At 31.7% G+C, this 11,476-nt stretch overlaps 1 non-coding gene across 1 annotated transcript in view; it reads right to left on the bottom strand.

The window, feature by feature from the left end:
- Positions 1–1,517, bottom strand: part of LOC130674096 (small subunit ribosomal RNA) — a 1,910-nt gene extending 393 nt beyond the window's left edge. The window contains exon 1 of the ribosomal RNA XR_008990991.1: positions 1–1,517. This exon is cut by the window's left edge and continues 393 nt beyond it. This is a non-coding gene — a ribosomal RNA (small subunit ribosomal RNA).
- Positions 1,518–11,476: the final 9,959 nt, after the last annotated feature.

Genomic DNA, 11,476 nt, shown 5'->3' with positions numbered 1-11,476 from the left:
GCGGCTAGAAGCCGCCTGTCCCTCTAAGAAGATATTTATTTACGTTGGTAGTAAAAATCACTTAATCCGAAAATCAAGTAAATCTTTCAAGATACCAAAAACGCCTATTTAGCAGGCTAGAGTCTCGTTCGTTATCGGAATTAACCAGACAAATCGCTCCACCAACTAAGAACGGCCATGCACCACCACCCACCGAATCAAGAAAGAGCTATCAATCTGTCAATCCTTCCGGTGTCCGGGCCTGGTGAGGTTTCCCGTGTTGAGTCAAATTAAGCCGCAGGCTCCACTCCTGGTGGTGCCCTTCCGTCAATTCCTTTAAGTTTCAGCTTTGCAACCATACTTCCCCCGGAACCCAAAAGCTTTGGTTTCCCGGAAGCTGCCCGCCGAGTCATCGGAGGAACATCGGCGGATCGCTAGCTGGCATCGTTTATGGTTAGAACTAGGGCGGTATCTGATCGCCTTCGAACCTCTAACTTTCGTTCTTGATTAATGAAAACATTTTTGGCAAATGCTTTCGCTTCTGTTCGTCTTGCGACGATCCAAGAATTTCACCTCTAACGTCGCAATACGAATGCCCCCATCTGTCCCTATTAATCATTACCTCGGTATTCCGAAAACCAACAAAATAGAACCGAGGTCCTATTCTATTATTCCATGCACACAGTATTCAGGCGAAATAAGCCTGCTTTAAGCACTCTAATTTGTTCAAAGTAAACGTACCGGCCTACCTCGACACTCAATTAAGAGCACCGCGATAGGATTAAATTGGACCGCAAAGTTTGACCTTAGCTAAATCCACCGGTAGGACGTTCCATAACATGTCAGTTAACACCGCGAGCGATGAACCAACAGTATGAAACACAGATTCAACTACGAGCTTTTTAACCGCAACAACTTTAATATACGCTATTGGAGCTGGAATTACCGCGGCTGCTGGCACCAGACTTGCCCTCCAATGGATCCTCATTAAAGGATGTAAAGTGTATTCATTCCGATTACGGGGCCTCAAATGAGTCCCGTATCGTTATTTTTCGTCACTACCTCCCCGTGCCGGGAGTGGGTAATTTGCGCGCCTGCTGCCTTCCTTGGATGTGGTAGCCGTTTCTCAGGCTCCCTCTCCGGAATCGAACCCTGATTCCCCGTTACCCGTTACAACCATGGTAGGCGCAGAACCTACCATCGACAGTTGATAAGGCAGACATTTGAAAGATTCGTCGTCAGTACTAGACCATACGATCAGCAGAAAGTTATTCAGAGTCACCAAAAGTAACGATGGACAAGCCACCGATTGGTTTTGATCTAATAAAAGCGTTCCTTCCATCTCTGGTCGGAACTCTGGTTTGCATGTATTAGCTCTAGAATTACCACAGTTATCCAAGTAAATGTGGGTACGATCTAAGGAACCATAACTGATTTAATGAGCCATTCGCGGTTTCACCTTAATACGGCATGTACTGAGACATGCATGGCTTAATCTTTGAGACAAGCATATGACTACTGGCAGGATCAACCAGGGAGCTTCGTTTATGTTTTATTTATAAAACACTAGAATTACTCCTCTTTCACTTGAACATACATGTTAGTCTTTAATAAATACTAACAATTGTTAAAGTGGTGTTGTTTAAAGCATTTGCTTATTACAACACTTGAAAATTTTAAATTAACATTATTTATTCACAAAATTGAATAATAACTTTTAATTTTCAACCATCCTCTCATTTTTGTAAATATTACTCTCGCTAGATATTTTTATCAAAGCGACTTGGTTTTTATACACGTAAACGTGATATTTTATTCTTACTCGGAAACAAGTAAGTCAATACTCAGTTTCATATTTGTATACTTTTTTAAAGTTATACATAATATTATATAAACGCCGTAGCGATTTACCACATAAAGAGTCATTCAGTCATAGACATCGACCCGTGGTAGTGTTACGTTAATAGTATACAACTTGCCGTAGTCAGTATCTGTCAGCTCTTACTTGAGCCGCTTCAACTGACTACTCTTTCATACTAGTACGAGCCGGCGTCTAAAAAGATTGTAGTTGCGCACTAACTGTCAGCCGCGTGAGCGAGGGCGGATACAACGGTAGCTCCCTGTATCTAAATTACCTGTTCGTACTTAATTATTTTTTCAATATAAAATTATTTATTTAAATACACATAGTATTATTATTATTATTATTAATTTTTTGTTTTTTGTTAAATTAAGTAAATAAATAATTTTTTTGTTTTAATTATTTGAAATTTTTAATTAAAATGTCAACTACTTCTCGAATAAATTCTAATCATATTTATCAATATGTATTATATTTTATATATGTTTTATTAATATATAATCATTTTTACTATATTTACTTGAAAATAAAAAAAATAAAAATTAAGTTTATCTTTAATTTTTTCATACTTATATTATGTACTCTTATATTATCAAAAATTATTAAACTATAGTAGACTATATTAAATTTTTTTTTTTAGTTTCTACAGCTAAATATCCGAAAACGAATTAAAAATTATATAACTTTCTAATAAGTCATTTTCAACTTTTATATTAATTTTTTATTTATATATGTAATTATAATAAGTAAATAATTTTAATTTTACTTATGTTAAACATTGCTTTAATTCATAAAAAATTTTAATAGAATCGCATTAAAATATATAGTGTTTTTATTATAAACCAACTGTTGATTTCTTTTTTTTCAAAACAGTCATAGCGTTAATTGATTTTTTTTTTATTTCTTTGTTTCAATTTTTTAATGTTTTTCTATTTATTTATTTATTTTTTTTATTTAACGATATATATGAAATAAAAACATAAAATGGCTTCAAATTCTTCTATTTAGTCTTTTTTATAAATTGAAATTCTAAACTAGTTTAAAATTAAAGTTAATCGATTCTGAGTAATTAATATGTATCCATAGAAAAAAACATCTTTAGATTCATTTCAATAACATTTTTTGTTTATTAGCTTTTATTTCTGTTGTCTTAATCTTTTAAATGAGCATTCGATTCATTTTTATAAAATTTCAGGTTCAATAGAACGAATTTTTTTTTTTTTTTTTTTTTTTTTTAATAGTGACTACACGGAAAGAACAAGATAGTTCTGGCAAGCATGCCAGATTATTCTCAGATACATCTGAGTGAAAAAAAAATTTCAGATGCTTGTGAGGTCTATCCAGATAGAACTGAGATGAATGTAGATTATATTGAAATCTATCTCAGATTTACCTCAGATGCATCTTGGATTATTTATTGTTAGATACTTCTGGCGACTATCCGAAATAGTTCCCAGAAACATCTGCATTGGTTCAGTATCTATCCGAGATTATTCTCAAGTAAATCTCCGATACTTTTTGGCTAGCGCATGCGCGTTGAACGTAGTCATTTATTTTTTTTTTGTATTTTATTTATTCTTCATTATATTTGTTTATTTATAATATATATCCAATATTATATTTAAAATAAATATTATGTATAATAAATATATATTATATTTATTATAATTAAACCAATAAAACGTCTATTGAAAGAGACAAAGCTTTGAAAATAAAATTTTTAACTTCGAGTAATTGTTAAAATTGCAAATTATTTATTTATTTATCTAATTATAAGTAATTACATAAGTTTTATATCGTTAATATAGAAATAAAAATAATTGATAAAATACAATAAAGTATACAAATATCCCTATAGGGATATTTTTTTACAATTTTTATTTGCAATTTTAACAATTACTCGAAGTTAAAAATTTTATTTTCAAAGCTTTGTCTCTTTCAATAGACGTTTTATTGGTTTAATTATAATAAATATAATATATATTTATTATACATAATATTTATTTAAAATATAATATTGGATATATATTATAAATAAACAAATATAATGAAGAATAAATAAAATACAAAAAAAAAATAAATGACTACGTTCAACGCGCATGCGCTAGCCAAAAAGTATCGGAGATTTACTTGAGAATAATCTCGGATAGATACTGAACCAATGCAGATGTTTCTGGGAACTATTTCGGATAGTCGCCAGAAGTATCTAACAATAAATAATCCAAGATGCATCTGAGGTAAATCTGAGATAGATTTCAATATAATCTACATTCATCTCAGTTCTATCTGGATAGACCTCACAAGCATCTGAAATTTTTTTTTCACTCAGATGTATCTGAGAATAATCTGGCATGTTTGCCAGAACTATCTTGTTCTTTCCGTGTATCCATTTTTTTTTATTTTTTCGCATAACAATAAAAAAAAATCTGGGCGTCGGTTGACCCTGCGGGTCAGCCCCAAAACTTCCCGCTGTTTTCGAGCTCAAGGAGCTTGAAAATATCACAGTGAATATATTTTCGAGCTCTTTGAGCTCGAAAATGCTATTATATGCAATCATTTTTTTATGTGCTTTTCAAGCTCTAACAAGTTACGTTTTATGCTAGAATTTGAAAAGTTACGAATCGAAAATCATTAATGAAGAAGCGGCTTTTAAATTTTTATTATCGATTATGTTCTCTCAAATAAATGTGTTCAGGCAGAAATCAATGTCGGTCATCAAAATCAAGATTTGAATGAGTTTTGACTTAGGTCAGAGCAATAATATATGGAATATCCGAGAAAAACATTAAAGACTGTGTTTTTCAATTTTTTGCTGACAATATGTTTAAAACTAAGGAACAAGTTATATGACATTATCTGATGATCGGAAGAGACTATAAAGAGAAAGAGTTGGTATGATTTCAGACACATTTTAGCACATTATATTTTGATTTATCTGGAAAAAATAACATAACATGTTATTTTTTTAACTTTTCAGCGCCGATATCTTTTGGACTAATCAACCGATTTTGACGTTTGAGGTGGCAATCGGCGCGTTTTCTTGAATTCTAGAGCTGATTAAATTTTAATATTGATCGGATGAGCCACTTCAAAGATAATCGAAAAAAACCGTTTTTTATCATTTCTTTCGCCATCGATATCTCTCGAACAAATTTACCGATTGAGATGGTTGAGGTAGCATTCGACGCGGCTTATAAAGTTCTAGAGCTGATTAGATTTTGAAGTCGATCGTTCAAGTCGTTTCTGAGAAATCACTAAAAAACTAAAAAAAAAATTTTTTTTTTTTTCGTAATTTGCCAATATTTTCGAGTCTGCTTGATCAAATGATCTGAAATTTTCAGGAAAGTTGAGGGCGAACAAGCTCCTTCGATTGCCAACCATCCAAATCGATTCATTAGTTAAAAAGTTACAAAGAGTTTACACACACACACACACACACACACACACACACACACACACACACACACACACACACATACATACATACACTCGGACATCATTCTGAAAATAGTCAGAATAGCTTCCTAGGACCTCAAAACGTCGACATCTGATGAAAACTCGACTTTCGAAAATCGGGGTGAAAACAATAACTTCCCAATTTTTCGAAAATCGTCGATTTTCTTAGCGGGAAGTTAAAAATCGGTCTGTCAGTTGACCCTGCGGGCCAGCCCCAAAACTTCCCGCTGTTTTCGAGCCTAAGAACCTCGAAAACATTATTGTGAATACATTTTCGAGCTCGAAAATACGTTTGTATGCTGTTGTTTTCGAAAAAAAACGATTTTCACCATTTTTAACTTCCCGCTAAGAAAATTGTAAATTTTCAAAAATTCGGGAAGTTATTGGTTTCGGTCCGATTTACGAAAATCGAATTTCCATCAGATGTCGACGTTTCGAGGTCCTAGGGAGCTATCCTGACTAATTTCACGATGATGTCCGAGTGTACGTACGTATGTAAATACCTGTATCTTTTGAACGGATGAACCGATTTTGAACTTTAAGGTGTCATTCGACGCGGATTGTCAATATCTTGAAGCCGAGAGGAAATTGAGCTTGATCGGTAGGGCTCGTTCAGAGATATTTCAAAAATAAAGTTTTTTCAAAAATGTTTTTTTTGGATAACTTTTAATGTGCTCGATGGATTAATTCCAAAATGGACTGGGCTCTAGAGCTTTATAAGCCGCGTCGAATGCCACCTCAACCATCAAAATCGGTTTATTCGTTCAAGAGAAACCGTTGTCGAAAGAATTTGAAAAAAAAAATTTTTTTATTTTTCCTGAAATATCTCAAAAACGACTCGATAAATCGAATCCAAAATTTTATCAGCTTTAGAACTTGACAAAACGCGTCGATTGCCGCCTCAACTATCAAAATCGGTTAATTCGTTCGCGAGATATCGTGGGAGAAAGAAATGCTAAAAAATGGTTTTTTACAAAACAATGGCATACAAAAGTATTTGCGAGCTCGTAGAGCTCGAAAATGTATTCACAATAGTGTTTTCGAGCTCAACGAGCTCGAAAACAGCGGGAAGTTTTGGGGCTGGCCCGCAGGGTCAACTGACAGACCGATTTTTTCTCCAACGATATCTCTCAAACTAATAAACCGATTGAGACGGTTGAGGTGGCAATCGACGCGTTTTATCAATTTCTAAAGCTGATCAAATTTTGAATTCGATTTATCGAGTCGTTTTTGAGATATTTCAGAAAAAATAAAAAAATTTTTTTTTTTTAATTCTTTCGACAACGGTTTCTCTTGAACGAATGAACCGATTTTAATGGTTGAGGTGGCATTCGACGCGGCTTATAAAGCTTTAGAGCCCAGTCGATTTTGAAATCAATCCATCGAGCACATTAAAAGTTATCCGAAAAAAACATTTTTGGAAAAACTTTATTTTTGGAATATCTCTGAACGAGCCCTACTGATCAAGCTCAATTTTTCTCAGTTTGTAGGAATCAATAAGCCGTGTCGAATGACACCTTGACGATCAAAATCGGTTCATCCGTTCAAAAGTTACAGATATTTACGTACGTACGTACATACATACATACATACACTCGGACATCATCTTGAAATTAGTCAGAATAGCTTCCTAGGACCTCAAAACGTCGACATCTGATGGAAATTCGATTTTCGTAAATCGGACCGAAACCAATAACTTCCCGAATTTTTGAAAATTTACAATTTTCTTAGTGGGAAGTTAAAAATTTATATTAATTATTTGGATGAACGTATTTAGACAGAAAAAAATTATTTAATTGATATTGCTACATATACAATAACTTAATAATTAATGAATTTGTTTTCTAACCATAATAATATAAATATACGAACAATTTATGTTATTATAATGATTCATTATAAATATTTATAAAAACTTAATTTTTACTCAATAATTATTAATAGTAAACTCAAAAATAAATTATGAAAATCAAAAAAAATTCGTATTTATAAATCGTAAATATCTAAGTTATGTTGATCAAAATGTACTGAATTAACGTGAGCCAACCGTTACCTGTTGTTAAATATGTTATTTCTAGCCTGGCAGATATTATTTTCATGTTTCGACGATTTTTTATTTTATTTTACTCATTTATTAATCCCAATAAATTAATTAGTCATAATTTAATTTAATAGTTCTATTATACAACGTTCAAAGCTTACATTTAATAAAAAAATATATGATTGTAAAAATAATTCGTTGCTATAGTACTGCATATTTTAGGTTACTAACTATCATATATCTTTTGAGTTGTCGGTAATATTCTACTTTGAACTTATTAGTGAGATAATTGAAAATTTTATTAGCAACGAGACCTATTGATTTTAGTATAAGCTCAGTTTTTAATAAGTATGTATGTGTTCCTTATGAATCCTTTATTTTTTTTTAATTATTCATCAACTTACTTTTATAATTTCTACAGCATTCAAAACAAAAACATTTATGCACATATATTAGGCTGATTCAAAAAAATGGACTATTTTTTTTTTTTTTTTTTTATATCCCCTGTGAAATATATTCAGAGAGACAAGAAAAAACGCCTGTAAAAATCAGAGCTCTTAATATTAATATTTAGAGGTCGCGCATCGCAAATTTCTATTTCCCATTTAAATAACATAGGAAACATTATTTTTCAATTTCATAATTTAATATCTTAAGAACTAATGGACAAATTCCAATGACTGAAGCATATTTTTGTAGGAAATTTAACGCTCTACAAAAACGGTCCTTACAAAATTTTCGATAATTCGTAGAGCGTTAAATTTCCTAAAAAAATATGCTTCAGTCATTGGAATTTGTCCATTAGTTCTTAAGATATAAAATTATGAAATCGAAAAATAATGTTTCCTATGTTATTTAAATGGGAAATAGAAATTTGCGATGCGCGACCTCTAAATATTAATATTAAGAGCTCTGATTTTTACAGGCGTTTTTTCTTGTCTCTCTGAATATATTTCACAGGGGATATCAAAAAAATAAAAATAGTCCATTTTTTTTAATCAGCCTAACATATATATATATATATATATATATATATTATATATATATATTATATATATATATTAGAGTGGTCCAAAAAAAACATTTTTTTTTTTTTAAGTGCTATTGTCTCAAAAGATTTTTTTAAGTATGAAAAAAATTCCCTCCAAAGCGCAGCTTGATATCTCAATTCTTCAAGAAGCTCAATAAATTTATATTTTCCCATTTAAATAACATGTAAAAAATTTTTTTTTACGTTTTCATCCGGTAAAACTACGAAAAAAATGTTTCTCTGAATTTTCCGTTATTCATTCTTGTAGGAAATGTAATTCTCTAAAAAAAAGTATTGAATTCGTTTTTTCGTAATCCTAACGGGTAAAAAGTTATTGAGCTTTAAATATTCGCAATAAAAGAAAATTTAATCAGATATGATGAAAATTTAATTCAGTATCTATCCGCAAGTACTAGCTTTAATTGAAAAATATAATGAATTTGGGACAAGAGATGAAGAACAGAAACAATATCTGTTACAAATAGTTGCTGATCATAGGAAAAAATATCCAAATTGTAATAAGAAAAATTATTCATAATTATATAAACGACTATTGAATTATTTAACTATTATAAACAGTTTAGAGTTTGATTGATTTCGAAATAAATACATGCAGTCACCAAAAAAGTTTTCAAAAAGTTAAAAATTATTTAAAATCTATAAAAATTAAATAAATTATCTAGTAATGGTGTCAATTTCATTAAAGAGTTGCTCTAAAACTATCTTCCTTCGAATTTACTTAGTTAGTCCAGTCAAATAGACCCCCTAAACGGAAACAGGTCCGAATTTGATGTATTTTTACAAACAAATTGCTAGAGCCATTTTTCGTTTAAAAAATAATTGAATATCATGTAAAAAAATTATTCAATAGAGTATAAAAAAAAAAGAAAAAAAAGTTTTAAAAATTAATCATTTTTTTCAATTATAAAAAATAAATTTTTTTCTTTACTCTAAAATAAAAGAGCGAGCAGTAGAGATTTGGCTGTGCAAAAGTGAGAAGTACGAACGCGCGGCTTGTTTTATCGCTACATCTCGCGAAATAATTGAAATAAGAAGAAAAGTATGCATAACTTTTTTGTGTATTTTTTATTATTCAAGATTACTTTCCCAATAAACTTCCCTGCCCAATCAATGGTTTGCGAGTTATGACGATTTAAACAATATAATTGTTAATAATAATTGTTTGTGCTACGTTTGAATTAAATAAACTTGATTTTCGTAATCATTACCTCAAAATACGGTTGCGAAAACCCCTGGCAATTAAAATGCATACGGACATCTCCTTTCAGATGATAAATTAATGAAAATTCCATTAGCTTTTGAGCTATAGAATCTCTGACTTACATTTTGCTAGACATAAACATACCAACACGTGGTCTAGGTTTTAGGCTCCAAAAATATTAATATATAAGTGGGAATAGTGTGGTCAATTTGCTTGCTGTATGGTATGACGCACGCGTAAGTTTTCTTTTGCTACGGTGCAGACGTATATTTATGTCCTTCTTACCAAAAGCGTAGAGCAAGGAGGCTTTTACGTATGATACTCTCCATTTAAACTTTCAGGTGCTCTGTTTTCTTTACTACCTGTATACAATAAAACCGAGGGTACTCATAATTTTCTATATTTTTTTCTCTACAACTTTTATATAGCACTTTTCGCCGAAATTTATTAAATTCTTCGATAAAACGCTAATCAAAAGTGTTTTTTATTTTTTTTTCACCTGTCTAATTGAAATTTTACCTTGATTTTTTTGGTATATGTTTTGTAATCATGTTCCGAAGCTTACCTCAAAAAATCAGACCGGGCTGGACCTGTTTCCGTTTACGGGGTCTATCCCATACAGGAAAATACGACGGGGCCGGATATGGGCCACGCTTGGCGCAATGCTGTCGATCTCTGGCCCATGCTTGTAAACCCGCTATGGCCCAGCTTTGGTCAAAGTCTTGGATGATAACAGGGTGCCAGGCTTGGTTGTTACCATTGGCCCAGGCATCATTGCCAAGGCTGGCCCATGCTTGCTTGCCAGACTTGGCCCATGCATCGATAAAACAAATAAATTTAATTTAAAAAAAATTTTATCATTATTATCCTAATAGAGTTTGTGATCATTAACGTTTAAACTATTTAAGTGAGGTAAATGACGTGAAAGAACTCGGTGAAAATTCTGCTGGGCTCTGGGCGCGAACTGCCGTCCTTCTGATCGCTAGGTTCGAACGGTAGCTACTGGACGAACCTACTAATATTGAACTGAAACATTTATATGTTGTACTTATTCATTTTACTACAACCACTTGGTTTTATGAAATATAAAGAGCAATTAAATAAATATTTTCGATTAAGATAAAAAATAATAATTTCGTATTATTTTTATTATAATTACATAATTTTAAAAAATAAAATTTATTAAATTTAATTGATTATTTATCAAGAACCCAGTTGAATTGTCTTGCTCTACAACCAATATTAAAAATAACATTTATTATAAAAATTCATGAGTTATTTCTTACTTAAATTAATTTTTATAACTAAAATTATAAAATTACGGTTGTTGATTGCAAATAACAACGAACTAAAAAATTCAATTATTAGTTGTAAATAATTTTAATCGCAATATTATAATATTTATTAATTAAAACTTATTTCTATTCAAAAATAAATAATTATTAATTTAAAAAACCATAATAATGAGTTAATTGAATAATTAATAAAAAACCTGGGTTAACCAATTCTGGCCCAAGGATGGGGAACTATAGGTATAGCCGAACTTGGATAATCCTACCTTGGCCCAAATATGGCTTGCCATTGAATGATCAAGGCAGGGGAACCTAGTCTTGACCTAAGCTCAGGTAATCATTGGGTCGGCCAAGGCTAGGTTACCCAGTCTTGGCCCATGTTAGGGTTACCATCCAACGGCCGAGGTTAGGTTACGCAAACTTGGCCCAAGTTAGGGTGACTCTAGGCTTGGCCGAAGCTAGGTTATTCAGTCTTGGCCCAAGCCTGGGTAATCATTGGAATGGCCAAGACTAATTACCCAGTTATGGCCCGGGCATGGGACAGTATAGGTTTGCCAAGATGGGCTTCCCAATAATGTCCCAGGCATGGCCCCGT

This window comes from Microplitis mediator, chromosome 8 (assembly GCF_029852145.1).
Source record: "Microplitis mediator isolate UGA2020A chromosome 8, iyMicMedi2.1, whole genome shotgun sequence".
Taxonomy (NCBI): domain Eukaryota; kingdom Metazoa; phylum Arthropoda; class Insecta; order Hymenoptera; family Braconidae; genus Microplitis; species Microplitis mediator.
The sequence above is the reverse complement of the archived record's forward strand: the minus strand, read 5'-3'. Positions and strand labels throughout refer to the sequence as shown.